Source organism: Ovis canadensis, chromosome 26, assembly GCF_042477335.2.
Source record: "Ovis canadensis isolate MfBH-ARS-UI-01 breed Bighorn chromosome 26, ARS-UI_OviCan_v2, whole genome shotgun sequence".
NCBI classification, from domain to species: Eukaryota; Metazoa; Chordata; class Mammalia; order Artiodactyla; family Bovidae; genus Ovis; species Ovis canadensis.
The window spans coordinates 59,209,292-59,225,959 of NC_091270.1; the positions used below are offsets into that span (position 1 = coordinate 59,209,292).

The following is a 16,668-nucleotide window of genomic DNA, read 5'->3' on the forward strand; positions in this document are numbered from 1 at the left end:
TCAGGCACTCTATTGATCAGATCTAGGCCCTGAAATCTATTTCTCACTTCCACTGTATAATCATAAGGGATTTCATTTAGGTCATACCTGAATGGCCTAGCGGTTTTCCCTACTTTCTTCAATTTAAGTCTGAATTTGGCAATAAGGAGTTCATGAGACCATTCAGCTATGATCTAAATCAAATCCCTTATGATTATACAGTGGAAGTGAGAAATAGATTTCAGGGCCTAGATCTGATCGATAGAGTGCCTGATGAACTATGGACTGAGGTTCGTGACATTGTACAGGAGACAGGCATCAAGCCAAGCACCAGAGATCTAGAAATAGGAACATTCAAAGCATATTCTTCATCGTCTACATGTGACTCCATCATTGACCATTTTGCCCTGACATAATTCATTTTACAACCTATGAAATGGTTATAAGTAATGCTCAGGAAAGACATGCTTGAATTTTATACAGCTATTTTAACTTTTAAGAGACTTGATGGCATCTTATCGATAAGTAGTGCTATATCTCCATAACTCCTATTAGAAATCTTTAGGACTAGATATATCTCGGTATATGAATATTTTGGATTTTATAATGATAGTATACATAAGATACATAATACATACTGATGATAATGAAGTCTGGGGAGGCCTTACAAATCGCTGTGAAAAGAAGAGAGGTGAAAAGCAAAGGAGAAAAGGAAAGATACAAGCATCTGAATACAGAGTTCCAAAGAATAGCAAGAAGAGATAAGAAAGCCTTCTTCAGCGATCAATGCAAAGAAATAGAGGAAAACAACTGAATGGGAAAGACTAGAGATCTCTTCAAGAAAATTAGAGATACCAAGGGAACATTTCATGCAAAGATGGGCTCGATAAAGGACAGAAATGGTATGGACCTAACAGAAGCAGGAGATATTAAGAAGAGGTGGCAAGAATATACAGAAGAACTGTACAAAAAAGATCTTCACGACCCAGATAATCATGATGATGTGATCACTAATTTACAGCCAGACATCTTGGAATCAAGTGGGCCTTAGAAAGCACCACTACGAACAAAGCTAGTGGAGGTGATGGCATTCCAGTTGAGCTGTTTCAAATCCTGAAAGATGATGCTGTGAAAGTGCTGCACTCAATATTCCAGCAAGTTTGGAAAACTCAGCAGTGGCCACAGGACTGGAAAAGGTCAGTTTTCATTCCAATCCCAAAGAAAGGCAATGCCAAAGAATGCTCAAACTACCACACAATTGCACTCATCTCACACACTAGTAAAGTAATGCTAAAAATTCTCCAAGCCAGCCTTTAGCAATACATGAACCATGAACTTCCAGATGTTCAGGCTGGTTTTAGAAAAGGTTGAGGAACCAGAGATCAAATTGCCAACATCTGCTGGATCATTAAAAAAGCAAGAGAGTTCCAGAAAAACATCTATTTCTGCTTTATTGACTATGCCAAAGTCTTTGACTGTGTGGATCACAATAAACTGTGGAAAATTCTGAAAGAGATGTAAACACCAGACCACCTGACCTGCCTCCTGAGAAATCTGTATGCAGGTCAGGAAGCAACAGTTAGAACTGGACATGGAACAACAGACTGGTTCCAAATAGGAAAAGGAGTATGTCAAGGCTGTATATTGTCACCCTGCTTATTTAACTTATATGCAGAGTACATCATGAAAAATGCTGGGCTGCAAGAAGCACAAGCTGGAATCAGGATTGCCGGGAGAAATATCAATAACCTCAGATATACAGATGACACCACTCTATGGCAGAAAGTGAAGAGGAGCTAAAAAGCCTCTTGATGAAAGTGAAAGAGGAGAGCGAAAAAGTTGGTTTAAAGCTCAACATTCAGAAAACGAAGATCATGGCATCTGGTCTCATCACTTCGTGGGAAATAGATGGGGAAACAGTGGCTGACTTTTTTGGGGGGGCTCCAAAATCACTGCAGATGGTGACTGCAGCCATGAAATTAAAAGATGCTTACTCCTTGGAAGGAAAGTTATGGCCAACCTAGATAGCATATTCAAAAGCAGAGACATTACTTTGCCAACAAAGGTCCGTCTGGTCAAGGCTATGGTTTTTCCAGTGGTCATGTATGGATGTGAGAGTTGGACTGTGAAGAAAGCTGAGTGCTGAATAATTGATGCTTTTGAACTGTGGTGTTGGAAAAGACTCTTGAGAGTCCCTTGGACTGCAAGGAGATCCAACCAGTCTATTCTAAAGATCAGTCCTGGGTATTCATTGGAAAGACTGATGCTGAAGCTGAAACTCCAGTACTCTGGCCACCTCAAGTGAAGAGTTGACTCATTGGAAAAGACCCTGATGCTGGGAGGGATTGGGGGCAGGAGGATAAGGGGACAACAGAGGATGAGATGGCTGGATGGCATCACTGACACAAAGGACATCGGTTTGGGTGGATTCTGGGTGTTGGTGATGGACAGGGAAGCCTGGTTTGCTGCACTTCATGGGGTAGCAAAGAATCAGACATGATTGAGAGACTGAACTGAACTCCTTGGAAGGAAAGTTATGACCAACCTAGATAGTACATTAAAAAGCAGAGACATTACTTTGTGAACAAAGGTCTGTCTAGTGAAGGCTATGGTTTTTCCAATGGTCATATATGGATGTGAGAGTTGTACTATAAAGAAAGCTGAGTGCTGAAGAATTGATGCTTTTGAACTGTGGTGTTGGAGAAGACTCTTGAGAGTTCCTTGGACTGCAAGGAGATCCAACTAGTCCATTCTAAAGGAGATCAGTCCTGGGTGTTTTGGAAGGGCTGATGTTGAAGCTGAAACTCCAATACTTTGGCCACCTGATGCGGAGAGCTGACTCATTTGAAAAGACCCCGATGCTGGGAAAGATTGAGGGCAGGAGGAGAAGGGGATGAGAGAGGATGAGATAGTTGGATGGCATCACCAACGCAATGGACATGGGTTTGGGTGGACTCTGGGAGTTGGTGATGGACAGGGAGGCATGGCGTGCTGCGGTTCATGGGGTCACAAATAGTCGGACACGACTGAGCGACTGAACCGAACTGAACTTACTGCTGAATATACTGTCATAGGAATCTTCAGTGAATCAAGATCAGTCACAGATCTCTGATCCCAGATCACCATAGCAATTATAACAATGATGAAAACGTTTGAAATATTGTAAGAATTACCAAGATGTGGCACAGAGGCATGAAGTGAGCGAATGTTGTTGGAAAAATATTGCTCAACATGTTTGGTGCACAGTTGCCACAAACCTTCAGTTGGTTGAAAATGCAGTATATATGAAGAACAATAAGGTAAGAGGCAATCAATCGAGGCACGCCTGTATATGCACAGAGAGACAGACGTATATAGACTGTCACAGGCTATGTCTTCTTTTATATCGATGTTAGTTGGATTACAGTGCTCCCCGAATTAAGTCGTGATTTTATGCTGTAAACATAAGTAGTCCAGAATTTATAACTGACTTTTTATTTGAATTTAGAATCAAGACTCAATAAATACTTTTTAATTGGTTCTTAGGAACATGAGTGAGTTGTTTGAATCTTTCCAAAGATTTATTTTTAAATGACAACTCCAGTTCATCCAGCAAAGACGGCTGTCCCAGTTGTATGTCTGTCTTCCTCATGCTTTCTTTGCGGGGTGAAACAAGCTTGGGCTGTCTGGTTTCATGGCACCAAAGCAGCGCTCCCCCGACCCTCCTCCCATCGGTCACTGTCAGGCACTTTAGTCCCTGAAATTATGTCTTCCTGAAGGCATCGATAATCACTGTCGGGTTGCAGTGGGAAGTTAATAAGCATTCCACAGATTTTTTTTTTTTAAGGATATACGAAAGGAGGAAACAGCCAGGTCTCCAAGTACCACTGCACGTTTTCAAACCGCTTGGCTAGTGGTTGCACGGTGAACTGCGGCGTCTCCGGTGCTTTCCCTGTGGTGACCTGGGTCTGTTTTGTTTACACCTCGACCTCAGCATCTAGCAGAGCATCTGCAAACAGTGGTCAATTCCTGAATAATGTTCTTCACTGAATGAAATTTTGCAGACCGCGAATTTTATGCCTGGGTGAAATGGGGTACAGGTTAACTTGTCACGCAAGGTTGGTTGAAATTCCTTGTAGTCTGGATGCTGCCTCCATCTCTTTTTCGGCCCTGGAGGCAGGGTTTCCCCCAGCTGCTGCTCTGTAGCCACCTTTAACCAAGATCAGGGCTTCCCTGGTGGCTCAGCTGGTAAAGAATCTGCCTGAATGCAGGAGACCTGGGTTCAGTTCCTGGGTTGGGAAGATCCCCTGGAGAAGGGAAAGGCTACCCAGTCCAGAATGATGGCCTAGAAAATTCCATGGGGGTCGCAAAGAGTCGGACACGACTGAGTGACTTTCACTTACCCTAAGATCACTTCCCAGCTGCTGTGGGTCACTGCTAACTGCCTTAACTTAAGCAGTAGTTCAGAGAAGGGTCTCTCCCTTTGGTAAAGTTTCTGGGAGTTGTAGCTGCCTCCGTAATGAGCCGAAAATGAAAGCCAGTCCTCCACTCGACATATGCATGAGTGTGTGTGGTCAGGTCTTGGTCCTCCCCTTGGAAAGTGCGTTGCCCCAGCTGTCAGATACACAGAGAACTCACGGATTGACCCCCGACGTGGCTGATCTACAAAGGAGAAACCCTAAGCCTGTAGGTCTGTCTCTGTTTTGTAAATAATTTCATTTGCATCATTCTTTTTCAGATTCCATATATGAGCAAGAGACTTTGCTCTTGCCTTTCAGAGAATGCCTTTCTCTGCCTGACTGTCCACTTAGTGTGACAGTCTCTAGGCTCATCCATGCTGCTCTAAATGGCATTATTTCTCACCAGGGAGGAAGTGTTGGGGGAGGCATCGTTAGGGAGTCTGGCATCCATATGAACATGCTGCTCTGAGGTGGATAATTAACGGAGACCTACTGTGTAGCACGGGGAACCCTGCTTCGTATTGTTTAACTACCTAAATGGGAGAAGAATCTGAAAAGGAGTAGATGTGTGTATGTGACTAACTCAGTCTTTGCTGTACAACTGAAGGTAACGCAACATTGTTAGCCACCTCTGTGTGCGTGCTGAGTCACTTCAGTCGTGTCTGACTCTCTGTGATCCCCTGGACTGTAGCCCGCCCGGCTCCTCCGTGATGGGATTCTCCAGTCTAGAATTCTGGAGCAGGTTGCCAGGCCCTTCTCCAGGGAATCTTCCCATCCCAGGGATCGAACTCACATCTCCTGCATAGGCAAGTGGGTTCTTTACCGCTAGTGCCAGCTGGGAAGCCCACCAATAATCACCTGAAATGCAATATGAAATAGAAGCTTAACAAAAGCAGACACCCTGCCTGTACCGGTTTTCAAATATTTTAAATGTCACGTCTTCTGAGCGGGAATATTTTAATTCAAGTAATGGAGTGTTCCCACACTTGGTGGAGGGTTTGCAGTGTTGGGTGAGGACGGGTGGGCCGTGCGGCACACTCGGCTCTGTTCCATACGATTCCCCCGTTTCATCTTCACAGCAATTCTGGGCCCAGGTCCACCTCCTTTTACCTGTGACATGTGAAGGAACTGCAGGGCCTGCAGAGTTTCCGCGAAGCCCGGGGCTGGGACACGGCTGGGCCAAGCTGGACGTCTCTGACTGCACACACGTACAGCGCACGGCAGGGTTCAGGCCGTGGGCAGCGTATTCTCCCAGCCTCCCGCAGCCAGGGTGTGACTGAGAGCCTCTCACATGTCACCGTACGCAGTAGTTTCTTTGGTCCATTTTCCTATAATTTGAAACTATCACCTCTAGGAATCCCAGAAACCAGAGAAGGAATCATTCATGTCTAATTATTCAGCACTTAAATGAAATAGATAACTGTGACATAAGCAGGTATTACGTACTGTGCAGGTAAAATGCTCTCAAGAAAAACATGTCCAAAGATGTCTTTAACACAGGTGACATTTAAAGTTAGATGCTTATAAAAATTCAGCAGCTATGACTAGTGTTACCGCGATGCTTTTCAACAAATATGCCAGAACTGACATTTCAGACAAGCGTCATACTGTGGCACAGACTTTCCTTTAGGTGGCCAAAATGAAAATGTATAACATGGGCAGGATGTTTCCTAGACGTCAAAGCATTCTGATTCAATATCCTTGACTACAGTGAAATGGTAACATCAAAATCCCCCAGATATTTAATAAACTTGACAACCAGCGCAAGAAGGGTTTCCTTAACTTTGGGTGAGGAAACTGAGGCTCACATGTGCGTTTGCTTCTGAGAACTCGCAGCGTTCGCAGCACCAGACCTCGAGGTGCAGTCGTCTTGTCTGGGGCTCATGTGGTCACACGAGTTCAGGGACACGGGGGTCCTTCAAGGAATTTTTATTTATTTATTTATTTATTTACTTTACAATACTGGATTGGTTTTGCCATACATTGACATGAATCTGCCACAGGTGTGCATGAGTTCCCAATCCTGAACCCGCCTCCCACCACCCTTTTGAAATTGTATTCACAACTAAAATTCCTCAAAAAACAGCGCTTTGAACTTTTTATTGAAGTATGGTTAATTTGCAATGTTATGTTAGTTTCAACAGTGGAGCACAGTGATTCAGGGGTGTGTGTGTGTGTGTGATTCAGGTGTGTGTGTGTGTGTGTGTGTGTGATTCAGGTGTGTGTGTGTGTGTGATTCAGGTGTGTGTGTGTGTGTGTGTGTGATTCAGGTGTGTGTGTGTGTGATTTAGGTGTGTGTGTGTGTGTGAGATTTAGGTGTGTGTGTGTGTGTGATTCAGGTGTGTGTGTGTGTGTGTGTGTGATTTAGGTGTGTGTGTGTGTGTGTGTGATTCAGGTGTGTGTGTGTGTGTGATTTAGGTGTGTGTGTGTGTGTGATTTAGGTGTGTGTGTGTGTGTGTGTGTTTGTGTGTGACTTCCCTGTTGGTTCAGATGGGAAGAATGCGCCTGCAATGCAGGAGACCCGGGTTTGATCCCTGGGTCGGGAAGATCCCCTGGAGAAGGAAACGGCACCCCACTGCAGTATTCTCACCTGGAGAATTCCATGGAAGGAGGAGCCTGGTGGGCTACAGTCCACAGGTCACAAAGAGTTGGACACGATGGGGCAACTAAGCACACACACACGTATACATGTATGTGTGTGTGTGTATAGAGGCTCCCTAGGCGGCTCAGTGATGAAGGGATGCCGGTTCAGGAGACACGGATTCCATCCTTGTGTCAGGAGCATCCCCCGGATGAGGAAACAGTGGCCCACTCCAGTGTTCATGTCTGGAAAATTCCATGGACAGAGGAACCTGGGGGCTGCCGTCCACGAGGTCGCAAAGAGTCAGACAAACTGAACAGTGGAGCATGCATGCGCATATGCATATTCATTTTCACCTTCTTTTCTGTTATAGACTATTAAAAGTGTTGACAGCTCCCTGAGCTATACAGTAGTTCTGTGTTGTTTATCTACTTTATAGTAACGTATATGTTAATTCCAAATTCCTAATGTATCCCTCCCGTGCTGTTCACTTTCAGTAGCCATAAGTTTGTTTTCTATACCTGTGAGTCTTTTTCTGTTTTGTTTATATGTTCATTTGCATCTTTTTAAAAAGGATTGTCATATAAGTGTGATCGTATGCTGTTTGTCTTTGTCTGACCTCACTTGGTGTGATAAGCTCTCAGGCCATCCCTGTTGCTGGATGGTCTTGTCTTATTCTTTCTTATGGCTGGGTAATATTCCAGCGTGTGTTTGTACCACATCTTTAGCCACTCATCTGCCTGTGGACGGTTAGATTGCTTCCATAGGTTAGACACTGTGAACAGTGTTGCTAGGAACATTGGGGTGCGTGTATCTTTTCTTGGTTTTCTACACTAATAGAAAAACATTCCCTGTAGCAATTATTTTTGCCTTCTAGTTTGGCCCTGTATCCTTTCTCTCTCCTCTCCGGTTGCATAGTTCACGAGGACAGGAGCTCGATAGCCTGCCTATTTCTCCTATAGCACTTCACACAACGTCTCTGGATGGATTTGGAATGAAATAAACTTGTGTTGGATGGCAGCTTCAGGTGAAGACATTAGAATTTGTGATTGATCGTGAGAACTGGCCTAACAAAGTGTCTCAATTCGAGTGCCTAAATACCAGAAATGTATTGTCTCACACTTCTGGAGGCTAGAGGTCTGGGATTCAGAGGTCAGCAAGGTCGCTTCTTTCTGAGAGCTGTGAATAAGATGTGTGCCATGCCTCGTGCCCAGTGTCTGGTAGGTTTGGGGGCAATTTTTGGCATCCTTTGGCCTGTATCAGCATCAGCCAGATCTCTGCCTTCACCTTCACGCTGTGTTGCCCTGACTGTGTGCCCCAGGCCGCATTGCCTCTGTTAGATTAGAGGCTGTGCTGGTCATGCTTTTTTCTTTTCTGTATTTTGTGATGACCCCTTGGGCCATTGCTAATCCCGGACAGAACAGTCCCCGACCCCTCACTGACACCCAAGGTTGGAGACAGTAGCCAGCTGGCCTACCAGCGCATCTTGGATACGCAGCAAAGCAGCGCTGAGGCTGTGCTCTGATCCACCCACCTCCCTGGCTTTCCCCCAAGGGAGGTGGTATCCCTCTGTCCTGATTACAAGGGGGCAGGCGTCAGACATCTAGGGCGCTCTCTGCATCCCGGAGCCTAGAACTGCAGCATTCGCACCAGCCAAGCCCGCACTGGGTCATCCTGTCTCCTCCCTTGCTCTTCCTTCCCAGCAAAGTGCAGGGAGGGCTCTGGCCCTCAGTCACTGTCTGCTCCTGACCAACCCGGTGCTTCTCCGCGTGTGTGCTGGAGCTCTTGTTTCTAGTGAGCTGCGAGTGGAAACTTTACCCCCCTTGGCAGTCATCCTCTGGTTCTGTTCCCTTCAGTCGCTCAGTCGTCTCTGACTCCTTACGATCCCATGCACTGCAGCACGCCAGGCCTCCCTGTCCACACCAACTCCCAGAGTTTACTCAAAGTCATGGCTATCGAGTTGGTGATGCCATCCAGACATCTCATCCTCTGTCATCCCCTTCTCCTCCTGCCCTTAAATCTTTCCCAGCATCAGGCGCTTTTCCAGTGAGTCAGCTCTTCCCATCAGGTGGCCAAAGTACTGGAGTTTCAACTTCAGCATCAGGTCTCCCAACGAACACTCAGGACTGATCTCCTTTAGGATGGACTGGTTGGATCTCCTTGCAGACCAAGGGACTCTCAAGAGTCTTCTCCAACACCACAGTTCGAAAGCATCAATTCTTCGGTGCTCAGCTTTCTTTATAATTCAAATCTCACATCCATACATGACTACTGGGAAAACCGTAGCTTTGACTAGATGGACCCTTTTTTGGCAAAGTAATGTCTCTGCTTTTGAATATACTATCTAGGTTGGTCATAGCTTTTCTTCCAAGGAGCAAGCATCTTTAAATTTCATGGCTGCAGTCACCATCTGCAGTGATTTTGGAGCCCCCAAAATAAAGTCTGCCACTGTTTCCACTGTTTCCCCATCTATTTGCCATGAAGTAATGGGACCAGGTGCCATGATCTTTGTTTTCTGAATGTTGAGCTTTAAGCCAACTTTTTCACTCTCTTCTTTCACTTTTATCAAGAAGCTCTTCAGTTCTTCTTCGCTTTCTGCCATAAGGGTGGTGTCATCTGCGTATCTGAGGTTATTGATATTTCTCCCAGCAATCTTGATTCCAGCTTGTGCTTCTTCCAGTCCAGCGTTTCTCATGATGTACTCTGCATAGAAGTTAAAAAAGCAGGGTGACAATATACAGCCTTGACGTTCCTTTTCCTATTTGGAACCAGTCTGTTGTTCCATGTCCAGTTCTAACTGTTGCTTCCTGACCTGCACTCAGATTTCTCAGGAGGCAGGTCAGGTGGTCTGATATTCCCATCTCTTGAAGAATCCTCTGGTTGACTGACCTCAAATCCCACCTGCAGTTGTTCAGAGTCCTACGCTATTGCAATGTGACTTCATCTTAATTACCTCTGCAATGGCCTTGTTCCAAACAAGGTCACACTCTGCCATCCAGAGAGTTAGGACTTCAAATTAGGAATGTTGGGGACCCAGTTCAACTCATACTAAAGGTCGGTTGCATGTATTTATTTGTAGATTTTTGTGTTAAAGAATTCTGAAAACTTTTTAACATAACATTTTAGAATATGCCATGCTATGACAAATATAGAGAGTATGCATTGGGGAGAAAAATCCAGGATTGGAAAAAAGGAGTGGAGAGGAACTTAAATGTGGCAGAGAGCTGAAGAGGGCACTGGAAACCAGCGGCTATGCAGATACTGAAGGGTTACTGATGACACTGCCTGTGGAATATTTGGTGACTTTTCTCTACCCAGTTTCACAATCTCTGCTCTAATTTGGGCTTCCCTGGTGGCTCAGTGGTAAAGAATCTGGCTCCAATGCAGGAGACCCGGGTTTGATCCCTGGGCTGGGAAGATCCCCTGGGGAAGGAAATGGCAACCCATTCCGGTATTCTTGCCTGGAGAATTCCATGGACAGAAGAGCCTGGTGGGCTATAGTCCATGGGGTCATGAAGCGCTGGACACGACTGAACATCTAAGCAGTAGCAGCAGCTGCTGCTCTGATTTGCAGAGTGCTGTGTATTCTTGCAGAATATCTCGGTAGCAGGATTTCCGTGGTGGTCCAGTGGTTTAGAATCTGCCTTGCAATGCAGGGACACCAGTTTGATCCCTCGTGTGGGAAGATCCCACATGCTGTGGGGCAATGAAGCCCGCGAGCTGCAACTCCTGAGCCCCTGCCCCCTAGAGCCCAGGCTCTGCAACAGAGAAGCCACCACTGTGAGAAGCCCACGCACTGCAACTAGAGAGAGCGGTCCCGCAGCAGTGAGGGCCTGCACAGCCCAGAATAAGCAACATAGTGACAGCCCAGAATAAACAACATATGCAGCAGCTCTTTAACTAGAGAGAGCGGTCCCGCAGCAGTGAGGGCCTGCACAGCCCAGAATAAGCAACATAGTGACAGCCCAGAATAAGCAACATATGCAGCAGCTCTTTAACTAGAGAGAGCGGTCCCGCAGCAGTGAGGGCCTGCACAGCCCAGAATAAGCAACATAGTGACAGCCCAGAATAAGCAACATATGCAGCAGCTCTTTAACTAGAGAGAGCGGTCCCGCAGCAGTGAGGGCCTGCACAGCCCAGAATAAGCAACATAGTGACAGCCCAGAATAAGCAACATATGCAGCAGCTCTTTAACTAGAGAGAGCGGTCCCGCAGCAGTGAGGGCCTGCACAGCCCAGAATAAGCAACATAGTGACAGCCCAGAATAAGCAACATATGCAGCAGCTCTTTAACTAGAGAGAGCGGTCCCGCAGCAGTGAGGGCCTGCACAGCCCAGAATAAGCAACATAGTGACAGCCCAGAATAAGCAACATATGCAGCAGCTCTTTAACTAGAGAGAGCGGTCCCGCAGCAGTGAGGGCCTGCACAGCCCAGAATAAGCAACATAGTGACAGCCCAGAATAAGCAACATATGCAGCAGCTCTTTAACTAGAGAGAGCGGTCCCGCAGCAGTGAGGGCCTGCACAGCCCAGAATAAGCAACATAGTGACAGCCCAGAATAAGCAACATATGCAGCAGCTCTTTAACTAGAGAGAGTGGTCCCAGGGGCAGTGAGGGCCTGCACAGCCCAAAATAAGCAACATAGTGACAGCAGCTCTTTAACAAGAGAGAGTGGTCCCGCAGCAGTGAGGGCCCTGCACAGCCCAAATAAGCAACATACACAGCAGCTCTCTAACTGGTCTCTCCTGCTCTTCTAAATGAACTTTCTTTTAATATTTGTCTTTCACTTCTAGATTCCTTGACCAGGGATCAAACCCCTGCCCCATGCATTGGGAGCATGAAGTCTTAACCCCTGGAACCTCAGGGAAGTCCCAGGGGCGTCCCCACTTTTGGAGTTCCCATGGCACTCGGCCCAGAAAGGTGCTGGTGTGGACGAGACAGCTGTGACCGTCTGAGGGCCAGAGTGTAAACTGCGTGTTCATGGAACTGTGGACATTATGATATTTTAAGTCAGATGGTCAGGCTGGGCACATCAAAGTATTTTTTTAACGTAAGAAGACAATGAGTGTGGCTAAAAGAGAGTGATCAAAGGTCTATTCAACCTAAATATCTAAACTGTTTCAGAAGAAATGGTCCGACTTGAAGGGCTGAGGGGGTTAAGTGAGTTACAGGGGATGAATGGGGAGAAGAGAAGGCCGCCAGAAGGAATGTATTTGTTCTGGGACAGAGAACATTGCGGGGCCACAGGAGCAGAATGGGTAGCCTCTCCTTGGGCCAGAGAAAGGTCCTCTGACCTGCAGAGCTTTGCAGTCTTCATCTGTGGCAGAGGTAACCTGAGTTTGATGGATTGATTCTTAGTAGTTGAAAAATCTGACTCAAAAATCTAATTCCTCTTGCTCTAATTCTGACATAGCCGAGCAGCATTCACTTTATAAATTAGCTTCCCATTGTGAATCTGCCGAGAAGAATACTCAGGCCACAGAGATGGAAGCTTTTGACGTTTGGGATTTTAATCAGTCTCTTCTGATTTTGCTTCATGTAGGCTGAGATTTCTCAACTCTGGTGTGCTGCTGAGACTCTGGGAGGGACTGGGGGCAGGAGGAGAAGGGGACGACAGAGGATGAGATGGCTGGATGGCATCACGGACTTGATGGATGTGGGTCTGAGTGAACTCCGGGAGTTGGTGATGAACAGGGAGGCCTGGCGTGCTGCAATTCATGGGGTCGCAAAGAGTCGGACACAACTGAGCGACTGAACTGAACTGAACTGAGGCTGAGATTTCTCAGCTTTGGTGTGCCGGTGAGACTCCCCTTCTTACCAAGTACCAGAGTATGGTCCGTGGGAAATTTGTCTCCTGAAACTTTTGGAATCATAGCGACCTAATAAACAGCATGGTTCCAACACCAGTGCCTTGAGGCTTTCTTGGGGCATTCATCCCTTTCTACCTTGTGTTGATATTTCGAGAGGTGTGGTGAAATAACTTTGCCAGCTCACTTTGAATGTTGAATCTAAGACTTATTCATCCTGATGTCTGCAGTGTATCCCCAGTGCTTTGTTAGTGACAGGCCATTAATTAATTTCTTTTTTTTTCCAATTGGGAGCCAATATGAATGTGAAATGCACAGAATATTCTACTTCCAGAGGGAAAGCCTATCTGGTCCTGTGACAACATGATCAAGTTTTGCTTTAGAGCAGAGACTTCAGCCCAAGGGGCCAATATGCTCTTCGGCTTGTTTTTGTCCTGCCCGTGGCTTCCCTTGTGGCTCAGCTGGTAAAGAATCTGCCGGCAATGAAGGAGACCTGGGTTTGATCCCTGGGTTGGGAAGATCCCCTGGAGAAGGGAAAGGCTCCCCACTCCAGTATTCTGGCCTGGAGAATTCCATTGCAATTCCACTGCAAAGAGTTGGACACAGCTGAGTGACTTTCACTTTCACTTTCATGAGCTAAAGATGGTTTTAACATTTTCAAAAGCTTGTAGATTCAAACAAACCAGTAAAAACAAAAAAGAGAGAAGAATATGAAACAGCAACTGCACGTGGCTCGCAAAGCCTAAGCATTTACCGTCTATGGCCTTTCATGGAAAACATTTGCCAAGTCCTGTGTTAGATTACCAAGACAAATGTGTGAAGTCGCACAGTCGTGTCTGACTCTTGCGACCTGAAGCTGTGACATTATTGTGCTTTATCAATTAGAGGGTCATGTGACTAATTTCCTGTAATTATAATTGTTCTTTTCGAAGTGTCCTTTCCATATGAAATACATTTTCTGAGAAGACTGTGATTTGCAAACTTCTACCGATTACTTGCACTGAATTCAGTGGAGGCTAAAAAAAAAATATTTTAGTTAGCATCTTACTACCTCTAAATAAATGCAACCTAACCATTATGTTTGCACAGTCTTTCATTGGTTCCAAATGAACAATTTCATGTTCTTTTCATTCTAGTTAATGTAATTAATTTGGATGTGCATCTTAGCCTAGAATCTCACAATTAAGTATTTCTTAGTTATTTGTTCTCAGAAAGTCTATAAATAAGAGAACAATTAAATACTTTTAGTATAAAGAGTTCTAGACTCATTACAGCTACACTATTAGTTTTTCCCTAATTTTACTTTTATTATGATAAAAAACAAGCATATACATTACTTAACTTGTTTCTCTTTACATTTTATCACCTAAATGATCATTATACTGCTATTAGGAATGGCCTTTTTGACTTATTTAGAATAGTCATTCAAAAGGGAAAACGTATTAAGGCTGATTTCTTTAATGATGAGGGAATCAGGTCTGATATTTTAGGCATATATTAGTTGCAAGAAAAGAGAGTCTCTTAAGGGAAACATCACTAATGTGTTTCCAAAAGGTCAAGGATTTATTACCTTATAACAGATGGATTGGAGTCACTTGATCTGAGCTAATCCATTTCTTTTTTTTCCTCCAAACTTCTTGATTTAAAAATCATTACAGGAAGATGTAAGCCCGTGGGAACATAGTGAGATGGGGTGGAGAAATGGAGACAGAGTTGTTCTATGTTATTTTTGTCGTTTTGTGGAGCAGAGGTCGACAGACGGGGAGCGGGGCAGAGCGGTGGTAGGCAAGGGGGCGGGAAGTGTTTGATGGACCAGCCGTTTCCTCTGTGTCCTTTGTCTCCCTCTTCCCCTGTGCTTTGCTGTCCACTGGGCATATCTGAACGCGAGTCTGCTGGGCCCTTCTTAAATGTGCCGAAGAAAGTACACGTTTATGGGGAAGGAAGTTAGCTATAGGGATGCTGCAAAAACGTTACTTCTCTGTTACCTCCACGTTTTATAAAATTATCAGCTGTGGGGCTAATAATCACCTCATATCTACAGGGGATTAGCAGGAGAAGATTTCTGGATGAAATTCACATTGTTTGGATGGCTTAGCTGTCTGCTGCTAGAGCCAGGGTTCATTTAGCTGAATTAGACACGTAGCTAAACTAGATTTAGAAAGCAAGAGGGAGATGAAAGCATTCTCTGGGCGTGTGTAGAGTGATCCTAAAGACTCAGGGACAGGAAGTTGTGTAAAGTCTCAACAAAGTATACCCCCAGCATACAAGTCACTCAGGAACCACTGGCAGCTTTCCTGCCCCATTCCAGGCTCTGCCCCGTCCTCCATCGCCCTCCTGTCTTCTTACCCTCCCCGATCCTCCTGCTCCTGGGAAGCATTCTACTTTCTTTGTGGATCTGATTTCTCAGTACTGTATCCAGCAAGAACACACACATTTATTCCTCCTCCACGATGCTTCCTAGGTCAACCATCCGAATGAAACCCTGAGTCTTATCTCTGAGTCTAATTCCAGTCTTATCTCTGAGACTAAGTCACCATTTTAGAAAATAAGGTTGTCTGTGTTTGGGTCAGCTGCCCACCTGTGACACAGATGCATTGCAGCCTCTGGGATAAAGTTACATTAACCCTTGGCCATGTGGGCAGGTTCAGGGAACCAGATTATCTGAAAAGGTGGAAGACTGAGGTAAGAAAAGTAGTCACTGGCGTGTATGTACTCAGGACATATATTTGGTTGTCCAGTCATCGTGAACACCGAGAAACATTCATTCATTCGCTGAGTGCTCTACGGAACTTCTATTATGTTCTAGAAGTAGAATGACGAAGAAGACCGAGTCCTTTCTGTTAAGGAATTTCTAATGCACTGTTATGGACAAACAACTCTGTAAACACTTTCATTCTATTGAAATTAGTTCTTCATCTAGGCAAGCACAAAACACCCACAATAGGGGTTTGGGAGGACTTAAATATTTCCTGGAAAAACAAGTAAGAGATAAACTATCTATTAAAGGATTGTAGAAGTTAGCCAGATGGATAAGTTGAGGAAGACCGCAGAGGGTGATATAAAATTTAGAGTCTGAGCCCATTAGTTTAAGATCAATTGTCAAAAAGAACAATCTGTGAAAAAGCCAATTCACCAAAAAAAGTCAGCTTTCCGAACTTGTGTGTTATCAAAACTTGTTTTAAGAGATGCCGTCCTTTCAGTACCACTGATATGAATACATTACGGTTATGGGTTCCTACTTGCAAGGTTTATAATTTGGCTGAATTGATCATTCGATGAAGCTAATGTTTAGTAAATTTGTAATTCAGCGTGTTGACCCTGGTGTATTGGCCTGCTTCCAGGTAAATAGGCCCAGCCCGTGAGGGGACAAATGCTTCTTCCTTTTGGTCAGGGCAGTGCAGCTAGGATGCAAAGTGTGAATCAAGCAGAGGGAAGTGGTTTGGGGAGTGGGGCGGGAGCGGGGGTGTAGGGGGGATTATCTCTTAGGATTCATCTATATCCATTTCATCCCAATGGGTTGTAGGCTTCTGTAGGTTAAGAACCATATGCTTTCTTAATCTAAATCGGCTTGTTTTTAGTGTGGTATTTTAGGAAACACACATGTTCTTCTCATACGACTTTATGGGTTCTTCGGGTGTTAAGTAAGTACGTGTTAACTGGAAAGCCCATATGCCATTAATGTTAAGCATAATTTTCTAAGTCCTCGTTGACCTGTGGGTGCCTCTCTCGCTTTAGAGATATAAGTGTAGCATTATTACATACATTTTTATTATTTTTTCATGCTTGCTGAAATAGAATTGTTCCTGTTAAAACATTAGCTGCTGAAGTTATTAATGTAAAAGCAGATGTGTTTAACATTTGA

General features: G+C 45.0%; 1 protein-coding gene across 2 annotated transcripts in view; it reads left to right on the forward strand.

Annotated features, from left to right (window-relative positions):
• Positions 1-16,668, forward strand: part of ZNF385D (zinc finger protein 385D) — a 1,001,169-nt gene that overhangs the window by 177,864 nt on the left and 806,637 nt on the right. The window lies entirely within an intron of this gene.